Raw genomic sequence first — 11,463 nt, forward strand, 5'->3', positions numbered from 1 at the left:
ATACAGGATGAAGGGAATAACGTTTAATGCAAATAAAGTCCTGTCAAGTCCGTTTAAAGATAGTCCGAGTGTCTCTAATGAGGTGAATGGTAGATCAGGACTGCTCTCTAGTTGTTGATAGGATGGTTCAGTTGCCTGATAACAGCTGGTAAAGAAACTGTCCTTGAAACTAGAGGTGTGCGTTTTCACGCTTCTGTACCTTTTGCCTGATGGGAGAGGGGAGAAGAGGGATTGAGTGGGGTGAGACTGGTCCTTGATTATGCTGCTGGCCTTGCTGAGGCAGCATGAAGTGCAGATGGAGTCAATGGTAGGGAGGTTAGTTTGTGTGATGGTCTGCAATTTCTCTGCAACAACTCTGCAATTTCTTGCGGTCTTGGATGGAGCTGTTCCCAAACCATGCCGTGAAGCTGGTGAGAGTTGTTGGGGACAACGCTCCCTAAGCTTTCTAAGGAAGTAGAGGCATTGGTGTGCTTTCTTGGCCATTGCTTCAACATGGCTGTTCCAGCACAAGTTGCTGGTGATATTTACTCCTAGAACAATGGCAGAGCAGTTTCCTACTGTATTCTTATTCATGCTCTTAAACACATAGCAACAGTCTTTAATGAGAATGGGTTAAGGTTGGATTAGTTTATTTTAGTTTAGCTTAGTTTAGAGATACAGCGTGGAAACAGGCCCTTTGGCCCACTGGGTCTGTGCCGACCAGCGATCCCCGCATACTCATGCCTCTGTCCCACTTAGGAAACCTGAACGGAAATCTCTGGAGACTTTGCGCCCAACCCAAGGTTTCCGTGCGGTTCCCGGAGGTTGCAGGTGGTTGCCGGAGGTTGCAGGTAGTGGAAGCAGGTAGGGAGACTGACAAAAACCTCCAGGAACCTCCGGGAACCGCACGGAAACCTTGGGTGGGGTGCAAAGTCTCCACAGGTTTCCGTTCAGGTTTCCTAAGTGGGACAGGGGCATAACACTATCCGACACCCACTAGGGCCAATTTTTACATTTACCAAGCTAATTAACCTACAAACCTGCACGTCTTTGGAGTGTGGGAGGAAACCGGAGATCTCGTAGAAAACCCACGCAGTTCACGGAGAGAACGTACAAACTCCGTATAGACAGCACCAGTAGTCGGGATTGAACCTGGGTCTCCAGCGCTGCAAGTGTTGTAAGGAAGCAACTCTACCGTTGCGCCACCATGCCACCAATAAGTATAATTGGATTAGTATAAATGGATAATTGTTGGCTGACATTGACTGACGTGAGCCAAAGGGCTTGTTTTCATGTGTAGGAAGCAACTGCAGATGCTGGATGACATCAAAGATAGACACAAAATGCTGGAGTAACTCAGCGGGACAGGCAGCATCTATGGAGAGAAGGAATGGGTGATGTTTAGGGTCGAGACACTTTTTCAGACTCATTCAGGGCGTGTTATCATGCTGTATCTCGCTATACTCTTTGAGTTAGAATGTTCTATAACTGATGCCTAAGTGTAGCGTGCAATGGATAGCAGCTGAGGATATGACTGATGCTTTAATTGTCCTGACATTTAAATGGAACATGATTGAATCACACCTATTATACTGACAAGTTGAGCAGAAATTCTTTACAAAAAGAGCTTTCCATTAAGTGGGTTCGCTCTTTATCTTGTCATAGAGCCATAGAGACACAGAGTGATATAGTGTGCAAACAGGCCCTGCGGCTCTACTTGCCCACACCGGCCAACATGTCCCAGCTTCACAAGCCCCACATGCCTGCCCTTGGCCCATATCCCTCCAAACTTGTCCAATCCATGTACCTCTCTAACTGTTTCTTAAACGTTGGGACAGTCCCAGCCTCAACTACCTCCTCTGGTACCTTGTTCCATAAAATGTTACCCCTCAGATTCCTGTTAAATCTTTTCCCCTTCACCTTGAACCCATGTCGTCTGGTCCTCGATTCCCCTACTCTGGGAAAAAGATTCTGTGCATCTACCCAATCTATTCCTCTCATGATTCATTATGCATGTCCTTTGATGAGGTGGCTTACTGGGAAGGAGATGGAGAATTTAATGTCGAAGTGTCAAGACAACTTCTCTCACAATGATAGCAAAACGTAAGTGCTCATCGCTGTCTTAAATGAATGAAAACCTTATTGTCACATGTAACAAGTCACAGTTAAATTTTTTGTTGGCAAACCTTGCCAAGGTATGCAATAGTTGCTCATGAAGGGTACTTACAAATTTACAAATTCCCCCCACCCCGTGCCAGTTCCCCTTTAGTTCTTCCCCCCTCCCCCTCCCCCCTCCCTCAAGATGGTCCCCCCCCCTCCACTGGGTCCTCATTGTCATTTGTTCTTCATGGAGGTCCCCCCACACCGGGTCCTCCATTGTTCATTCCTTCGGCAGCGGCGTCCTCACTTCACATGTCCTTCCTCTTCAGGAAGCCGGGTGGAGTACGAGCGCAGTCTACTTCAATGGTGCTGGATATAGTCAGTAGCATCATTCTTAGTTGTTCAATCAATGAAACATTATTGTTTGTCTTGGCCTCACCAATTTCCCGGTTGCTAAACACTTTACCTCCCCATCCCATCCCCACACAGACCTTTCTGTCATGGGCCTGTCAGATAGTGGCCCAATACAAATTGGAGGAACAACACCTCATATTTCGCTTGGGCAGCTTGCAACCCAACAGTATGAGTATTGATTTTGTTAACCAAGTAACCCTTGCTTTCCCCCTTTCTCCATCCCTCCCATTCCTAGTTCTCCGACTAGTTCCACTGCCCTCCTGATTAAATATTACTGATTGGATGCTTCGTTGTCTCCTTCCACTCAGCTAACAATGAACCATTCTACATTCTCCGTGATCATCGTCCTATTTGATCCCTGTTTTCACACCTTACCCTTCCATATCTCTGCTCCCTCTCCTCTGACTCTCACACTGAAGAAGGGTCTCAACACAAAACATCACCCATTTCTTCTCTCCGGAGATGCTGCCTGTCCCGCTGAGTAACTCCAGCATTTTGTGCCTGTCTTTATTCTCGCAATGAAATGCTTTGTTTTGCATACAACCCGTTAAACTCATACAGCTGACCTCACTCGGGCAGTACACAAGTGTTGCCACGTTTTGGCACCAACAAAGTTACAAAACGTTCACCGAACAGTCCTATCCACCTCTGACACCCATACTAATCAAGAATCTATCTATCTCTGCCTTAAAATATCCACTGACTTGGCCGACTGTGGCAACGAGTTCGACAGATTCACCACCCTCTTATATGACTTTTGTATGATTCTGGGCACTAAAGAATAACATGGGCATGGAGAGGACAATCACAAAAGGAGAGATCTGACCCGACTGCTGAAGAACAAAAAAGTGAGAGATTAAACAGTGAGGAATGTGGAGCAGTCACTGTGGTGGATGTTTATGTTAAAATACTAAACTAAGTGGGACCTATTGGGTCCCAGGTTCACACGGGAGGGCTGGTCCCCCAACGCAATATTCCATCTCTCCACCAATTTCAATATTGGTGGCTAGTTGGGGGGGGGGGGGGGGGGGGGGGTTCTGGAGTGCTAGCATGGGTGTTGTGGGTCAAGTCAAGTCAAGCACAGTGAGTGCAGGGGCCAACAATCCATTTCAATCCGTTTTATGTCACGTCAATCCATTTCAAGTTGTCAAGCACAGGGCAGGTAGGGCCAGCCAACAATACAATCCATTTGCTTTCATTCAGGTGAGGTAAAGCAAAGCAAAAGCAAAAGCACAGGGCAGGCGGGGCCAGCCAACAATACAACCTAAGGTACACAAAAAAGCTGGAGAAACTCAGTGGGTGCAGCAGCATCTATGGAGCGAAGGAAATAATCAACGTTTTGGGCTGAAACCCTTCTTCAGACCTTTGTGTACCTTCGATTTTCTAGTATCTGCAGTTCCTTCTTAAACACTACAACCTATTTGCTTTCACTTCAGATGAGCTCAAGCAAAGCAAAGGCAAAGCAAAAGCAAAAGCACAGGGCAGGCCAAACAACTCATTCCCGGGATAGCGGGACTGTCATATGCTGAAAGAATGGAGCAGCTGGGCTTGTACACTCTAGAGTTTAGAAGGATGAGAGGGTATATCATTGAAACATATAAGATTGTTAAGGGTTTAGATATGCTAGAGGCAGGAAACATGTTCCCGAAGTTGGGGAAGTCCAGAATCAGGGGCCGCAGTTTAAGAATAAGGAGTAAGCCATTTAGAATGGAGACGAGGAAACACGTTTTCTCACAAAGAGTGGTGAGTCTGTGGAATTCTCTGCCTCAGAGGGCGGTGGAGGTAGGTTTTCTGGATGCTTTCAAGAGAGAGCTAGAATAGTGGAGTCAGTGGATATAGAGAGAAGGCAGGAACGGGGTGCTGATTGGGGATGATCAGCCATGATCACATTGAAATGTGCTGGCTCGAAAGGCCGAATGGCCTACTCCTGCACCTATTAGCAATGTTACAAAATTTTGAGATTTTAAAAATCAAGTCTGTAATTTATCCCATCAGATAAAGCATAAAAATAAGTTTAATTTGACACCTAATTCACTTTCATATCTCAAGTATTTAAAAAGTTATGGCCATTTTCATACTCGGAAATGAGCATCTTGTTCCCTATTGATTTTCTATGGACATAACAAAAAAGCTGTGATCGTGAACAGTCAAAAGCCCATAACTTTCTTAAAAATTAAGAGAACTGAATGAAATTTTCAGTTATCATAGATTGAAGCATTCTGAAACAAATATAAAATAATCTTACTTGGATGACCTGAAATTAAAGCATATAATTAGTTAGTTACCTAATTGTAGCTAATTTCAGACTTCAATTACTAGATCTAAACATCTATCCATTTCTTAATAAATGATTAACATTTTTAAATAGCCTAAATGTCCAAATAATATTCACAAATAATTCACAATAAAACATGATTTTTAAATCTCATTTACATTAATTTATAGGCCAAATGGAAGGAATTTAGTGTTCAATTGCTGTAAATAAATGCCCATTTAAATCAGCTTTCTAGTGGGTTCCTGTGAACGCGCTGGTTTAGAACGTTCACATTGCGGTAGATTTGTGCCCCCAAATGCCCAGAAAAATACTGCGGGATATAATGGGCCCAAAATGAGCTACTCGCAATATTAAACTTTGTATAAAGGGATCTTTAGAAGCCCTTTTTAATGTAAAAATATACCGCATACCTTCAGCTGTCTGCTTTATGAGACCCTGCGGTTGCTGGCGGTCGCGGGTTTAGACATTGATTTTTAAACTACTATAACTATTATACGAGGCCTTTAAAACTAATAATAGCTTTTGCGACGGGGTCTTCCAGCGATTTTTCGTTAATAATTAACTAGGCTGAACATCTTCGATTTGAACAGCCTAGAGAAAATCGCGTTTTAAACCCGCCCCCCTCTAAACGGCGCCAAAATCGCGCACACCCGCAGCGACAGATTTTCAACGACGCTTCAGGTAGGCTTTGCAACATACATACACCTATTGTCTATTGTCTATTTCATTTCATTTCATTTCATTTCATTTCCATTTCCATTTCCAATTCCATTTCAAGCACAGGCAGGCCAAACAACTCATTTCATTTCATTAAGGGCTAACAAATCATTTATTGCAAGCACATTAAGGGTTAACAAATGATCATTCATTGCAAGCACATTACTGGCTAACAAATTATTTATTCCAAGCACATTGAGGGTTAACAAATCATCATTCATTGCAAGCACATTGATGGCTAACAAATAATTTATTGCAAGCTATAAAGGGTCAACCACACAAAGCTCATAACCACATAAAGCACATAACCATATAAACCACATAAAGCACATAAAGGGTAAACGCACAGTTCAGTAGACTCACAGTTCAATAGACTCACAGCAGAATCACAGTTGTGGCCATTCCCTCGCGATCTTTCAGAGTGACTGACTCACGTCCAGGCATCCAGGGTTTTATAGTCCTGCCCCCCCCCCCCACGGAAAGGGTGTTATCTTCATCATGGTGATTGACAGGCGAGAGGACCAATCAGATGATCTGAAGATTTTTTAAACATGCATAACTTTTTTATTTTTCATTGATTGGAAAAATCCTCAGTGAAGGAGGACTGTGAGTAAGATGGCCAAAAATCATTGCGATATACGGTAGCATTTTTTCTAAAATCAATATAGAGCGCAGAGGAAGTGGTCAAGATGAGACTTTTAGTTATATAGATATTTTGTGCGTTCTGTTGCTTTTTATTGCAATGACTGTATTGCAAACCAAATTCCCAGCTGGTTGCAAAATCTACTTGGCTAATAAAGTATGATTATGATTGTGATTATGATTATTATGATATTCACAGGCATGATTCTTTTGAATTATACAAAGTAAGGCATGGAAAATTGCAAGAAAACTAGACAGATCCAATCAACTTCAAAGGCAAGTTCTTCATTCATTTCTTTTTCACCCAAAGGATTGTCAATCTGGGGAATTCTCTGCCTCAGAAGGCAGTGGAGGTCAATTTTCTGGATGCTTTCAAGAGAGAGTTAGATAGAGCTCTTAAAGATAGTGGAGTCAGGGTATATGGGGAGAGGGCAGGAAAGGGGTACTGATTGTGGATAATCAGCCATGATCATATTAAATGGTGGTGCTGGCTCGAAGGGCTGAATGGCCTACTATTGCACCTTTTGTCTATTGTCTATTGATCATTGAGAATAATTGTGTCCAGAATAAAAGTTGGAAACTTTTTTGTGATTCAAACAAGAGGACATGACTTCAGAATTAAGGGACAGAAGTTTAGGGGTAACATGAGGGGGAACTTCTTTACTCAGAGAGTGGTAGCGGTGTGGAATGAGCTTCCAGTGGAAGTGGTGGCGGCAGGTTCGTTGGTATCATTTAAGAATAAATTGGATAGGCATATGGATGAGAAGGGAATGGAGGGTTATGGTATGAGTGCAGGCAGGTGGGACTAAGGGAAAAAAAAATTGTTCGGCGCGGACATGTAGGGCCGAGATGGCCTGTTTCCGTGCTGTAATTGTTATATGGTTATATGGTTAACTCGTTAAGTGAAGGTTAAAATCATAGTTCATAAGTAGAGCAGATTCAGGCCATTCGGCCCATCGAGTCTACTCCACCATTCAATCAAGGCTGATCTATCATTTCCTCACAATGACAGTCATCTGCCTTCTCCCGGTACCCTTTGACACCTTTAAGGTCAGTTCAGTTAAGGGTTAAGGGCTGAATGGGATCATTAGAATACAAATGCAGAGGCATTGCTAAAGGCAATACCTGTGTTTGTCTGGGTGTACATGCCTATGATGATGTGGCAAGATTTTTCATTGTTCATAAGGTCATAAGTGATAGGAGTAGAGTTAGGCCATTCGGCCCATCAAGTCTACTCCACCATTCAATCATGGCTGATCTATCTCTCCCTCCTAACCTCATTCTCCTGCCTTCTCCCTATGAAACCCGGCACCCGTACTAATCAAGAATCTCTCTATCTCCGCCTTAAAAATATCCATTCACTTGGCCTCCACAGCCTTCTGTGACAATGAATTCCACAGATTCACCGCCCTCTGACTAAAGAAATTCCTACTCATCTCCTTAAGGGGGTAATCTTTTAGGACCGAGATGAGAAAAAAAAATTCACACAGAGAGTGGTGAATCTCTGGAATTCTCTGCCACAGAAGGTAGTTGAGGCCAGTTCATTGGCTATATTTAAGAGGGAGTTAGATGTGGCCCTTGTGGCTAAAGGTATCAGGGGGTATGGAGAGAAGGCAGGTACAGGATACTGAGTTGGATGATCAGCCATGATCATATTGAATGGCGGTGCAGGCTCGAAGGGCCGAATGGCCTACTCCTGCACCTATTTTCTATGTTTCTATGTTTCTATGTTTCCTAAAGGAACGTCCTTTAACTCTGAGGTTATGACTTCTGCTCCGAGATTCTCCCACTATTGGAAACATCCTCTCCACATCCACTCTCTCCACACCTTTCACTATTCTGTACGTTTCAATGGGGTCCCCCCTCTTCCTTATAAACTGCCGCGAGTACAGGCCCAGTGCCAACAATCGCCTGTCTGAGTGCATGTGCCTGTGATGCTGCAGAAAGGTTTTTCATTGCACCTGCACATCGCCGTGCTGGTGCCTGCGACAATAATCTTGACGTGTCTTGCCTAATATGCCTGTGAGTTTTGAATACCACCAGCTTATGTTCTGCACCACTCATTCATTCAATCACAGGAGGAGGACCACTCAGAGATGGTGTTCTGAAATGTAAAGTGGGATTACTAAATCCTGACTCCCCACTGAGACAACAAGAATCTAAGAGTCACGACCGCCGGTGTGAAAATCTCCGCATCTGTGGCATCGTGTGGCAGATGGTGAATGGAAGTGTAGTTTTGAAGACATGCATACGAGAAGGATCCTACATAATCCATCTCCGCAGAGAGTCAGAGGTTACAAGAGTTAAACTAGAGCAATGGGCAGTAGTTTGGAGGGATATGGACCAAACGCAGGCAGGTGGGACAAGTGTAGCTGGGGCATTGTTGGCCGGTGTGGGCAAGTTGGGCCGAAGGGCCTGTTTCCACACTGTATCACTCTATGACTCTAGTAGATGTTGATTCTTCTTCAAGCTGGTACTTGCACAATCCTGATCCCACCTCAACAACAGAACATCACGGACACTTCTTGCACTCCCGTCGACTTGTTTATTGATTGTGTAGTTTAGTTTAGTTCAGTTTAGAGATGCAGCCTGGAAACAGGCCCTTCGGCCAACCGAGTCCGCGCCGACCAGCGATCCCCGCACACTAACACTATCCTACACACACTAGGGACAATTTACATTCACACCAAGCCAATTAACTTACTGAACCTGTACATCTTTGGAGTGTGGGAGGAAACCGAAGATCTCGGGGACAAGCCATGCAGGTCACGGGGAGAACGTACAAACTCCGTACAGACAGCACCCGTAGTTGGGATCAAACACGGGTCTCTGGCGCTGCAAGCACCGTAAGGCACTTATTTGATTGAAAAATGCAGTATGGAAACAAGTCCTTTGACCCACTGAGTCCACGTCGATCATCAATCATTCACACTAACTCTTAATTATAGTTTGGGAGGAAACTGCAGATGCTGGTTCTGCTGTTGGATTTTACCTGCTGTATGGTTTTAACCAGTTGCATGCAAAAAAAAAAGCATTTCACTAAAACATAGGTACATGTGACAATAATGATAGATACAAAATACTGGAGAAACTCAGAGGGGCAGGCAGCATTGAAGGAATGGGTGCTGCCTTTAGGTCGAGACCCTTCTTTAGACTGAGAGGCAGGGGAGAGGGAGATACAGATTTGGAAGGGTATGGTGTAAAAACGAGAGAACAAAGGGGACGAGGATCAAGGAAAATGTAGAACAGATAATTGTTAGCTAGGGGAAGTTGACAACGAGGCATACAAAGATAAAATTTAATTAGGAGGACAGCCAGACTTGTCGGAGAACTAGGATGGTGGAGGGATGGAGTGAGAGGGGAAAGCAAGGGTTACGAAGTTAAAGAAGTCAAGGTTCATACCGATGGGTTAAATCCTTCCCAAGCGATATTTGAGGTGCTGTTCCTCCAATTTACAATGGTTCTCACTCTGATGGTGGAGGAGGCCCAGGACAGAAAGGTCAGTGTAGGAATGGGAGGGGGAGTTAAAGTGTTTAGCAACTGGGAGATCATATTCCTCTTGGCGGACTGACTGCAAAACGATCGCTGAGCCTGAGCTTGGTCTCGACAATATGCAGTAAAGGAGCCCACATCTGGAACAGTGAATACAGTAGATGAGGTTGGAGGAGATGCAAGTGAACCTCTGCCTCACCTGTAAAGACTGACAAGCTACTTGGACAGTGGTGAGGGAGGAGGTATAGAGACAGGTGTTGCATCTCCTGGGGTTGCAGGGGAAAGTACCTGGGGAGCGGACGGTTTGGGTGGGAATGGTCAAGTTGACCAGGGAGTTGCGGAGGGAACGGTCTCTGCGGAAAGTGGAAAGGGGTGGAGACGGGAAGATGTCGCTCGTGGTGGGATATCCTCCCAACCTCTATACTCAATATGTGCAAGAAGGTACTGCAGATGCTGGTTTAAAACCGAAGATAGACACAAGAAGCTGGAGTAACTCAGCGGGACAGGCAGCATCTCTGGAGAGAAGGACTGGGTGATGTTTCGGGTCGAGACCCTTCTTATACTCTGACTGATGAAGGCCAATGTGCCAAAAGCCTTTTTGACCTATATGTATTTTATGGTGGTTTTTTTGCAATGTATTTTATGTAATGTCATTTCTTTTCTGGACCTTGAGTCTGAAATAAATGTTTAATAAATTAATAGTATCTACCTGTGATGCCATCTTCAAGGAACTGTGTACCTGTACTGATGGATCCCTCTCCACTAAAACACTCCCCAGAGTCCTGCCATTCACTGGGAAGGTCCTGCCTTTTGTTTGATTTCAAAAATACAACACCTCACACTTCTCTGCCTTAAACTCCACAAAACATTCCTCAACCCACTTGCCCAACCGAACAAGATCGTACTGAAATTTTTGGATAACCACCTTCGCTATCCACAATGACATCCACTTTAGTATTATCCTCCAAACTTACCAATCATGCCTTCTACATTTCCTTCCAAAAGCGTTGATGTAAATCACAAACAGCAATGGGTCTGGCGCCGATCCCTGAGGGACCCACTAGTCACCGGCCTCCAGTCCGATAGACAACCTTCCATCATCACACCTTCCTTCCTTCCGTGTAACCAATTTTCTATCCAGTCTGTAGAAGGGACCCAACCCGAAACGTCACCTGTCCATGTTCTCCACAGAAGCTGCCTGACCCGAGGAACTACCCAGCCCTTTGTGTCTATTTTTCTCTACCCAGACCCTGGCACCCTGGCTCTCTACTCAACCCTAATCCTACTTCAACAATGAAACACCATTCTTCAGACTGAGGGCTGGGTGGGGGGTGAGGGAGGGAAACTAGAGGTATGAAAAGATACAGAACAAATCCGAGCCGGCACTGAAGACCAAGGAAAGGTGGAGCCCACAATGGTCCATTGTTGGCTGTGGAAGAGGTGATAAAAAAAAGATACCAACAGTGAAACTAGCAGGAGGGCTAGGGTGGGGGTGTGACAGAGAGAGAGAGAATGCAAGGATTACTTGAAATTAGGGAAATCAATATTCATACCGCTGGGTTGTGTCCTGCCCAAGCTGTTCCACCAATTTTCCTCTAATTGTGTTTTCATGCATGTTTTTTTTGCCCAAACTCCTTTCTTTGTGCAGTCTTGCAGGATTCATGTGTAATATATATGTATATTGTATTTTTTTTGTATGTTGTCTGAGACTTTTGTGTGTTGTACTTCCGGTGGCGCTGGTGCCAGCAGCCTCCACCTACAGCCCGGTATCTTTTTGTTTTTTTGTTTATTTAGTTATGTAAAAGTGTGTTTTTTTTGTGTTTATTTTGTGTTTTGATGTGGGG

The 11,463-nt window shown here is 44.3% G+C and overlaps 1 long non-coding RNA gene across 1 annotated transcript; it reads left to right on the top strand.

Moving 5' to 3' along the window:
- The first annotated feature begins 1,330 nt into the window (after nt 1-1,330).
- LOC116977272 lies at nt 1,331-10,087 on the top strand. Its single transcript, XR_004413163.1, has 3 exons — nt 1,331-1,385; nt 9,263-9,396; nt 10,061-10,087. It is a non-coding gene; the product is annotated as an uncharacterized LOC116977272 (long non-coding RNA).
- The last annotated feature ends 1,376 nt before the right edge of the window (nt 10,088-11,463 follow it).

Source organism: Amblyraja radiata, chromosome 1, assembly GCF_010909765.2.
Source record: "Amblyraja radiata isolate CabotCenter1 chromosome 1, sAmbRad1.1.pri, whole genome shotgun sequence".
NCBI classification, from domain to species: domain Eukaryota; kingdom Metazoa; phylum Chordata; class Chondrichthyes; order Rajiformes; family Rajidae; genus Amblyraja; species Amblyraja radiata.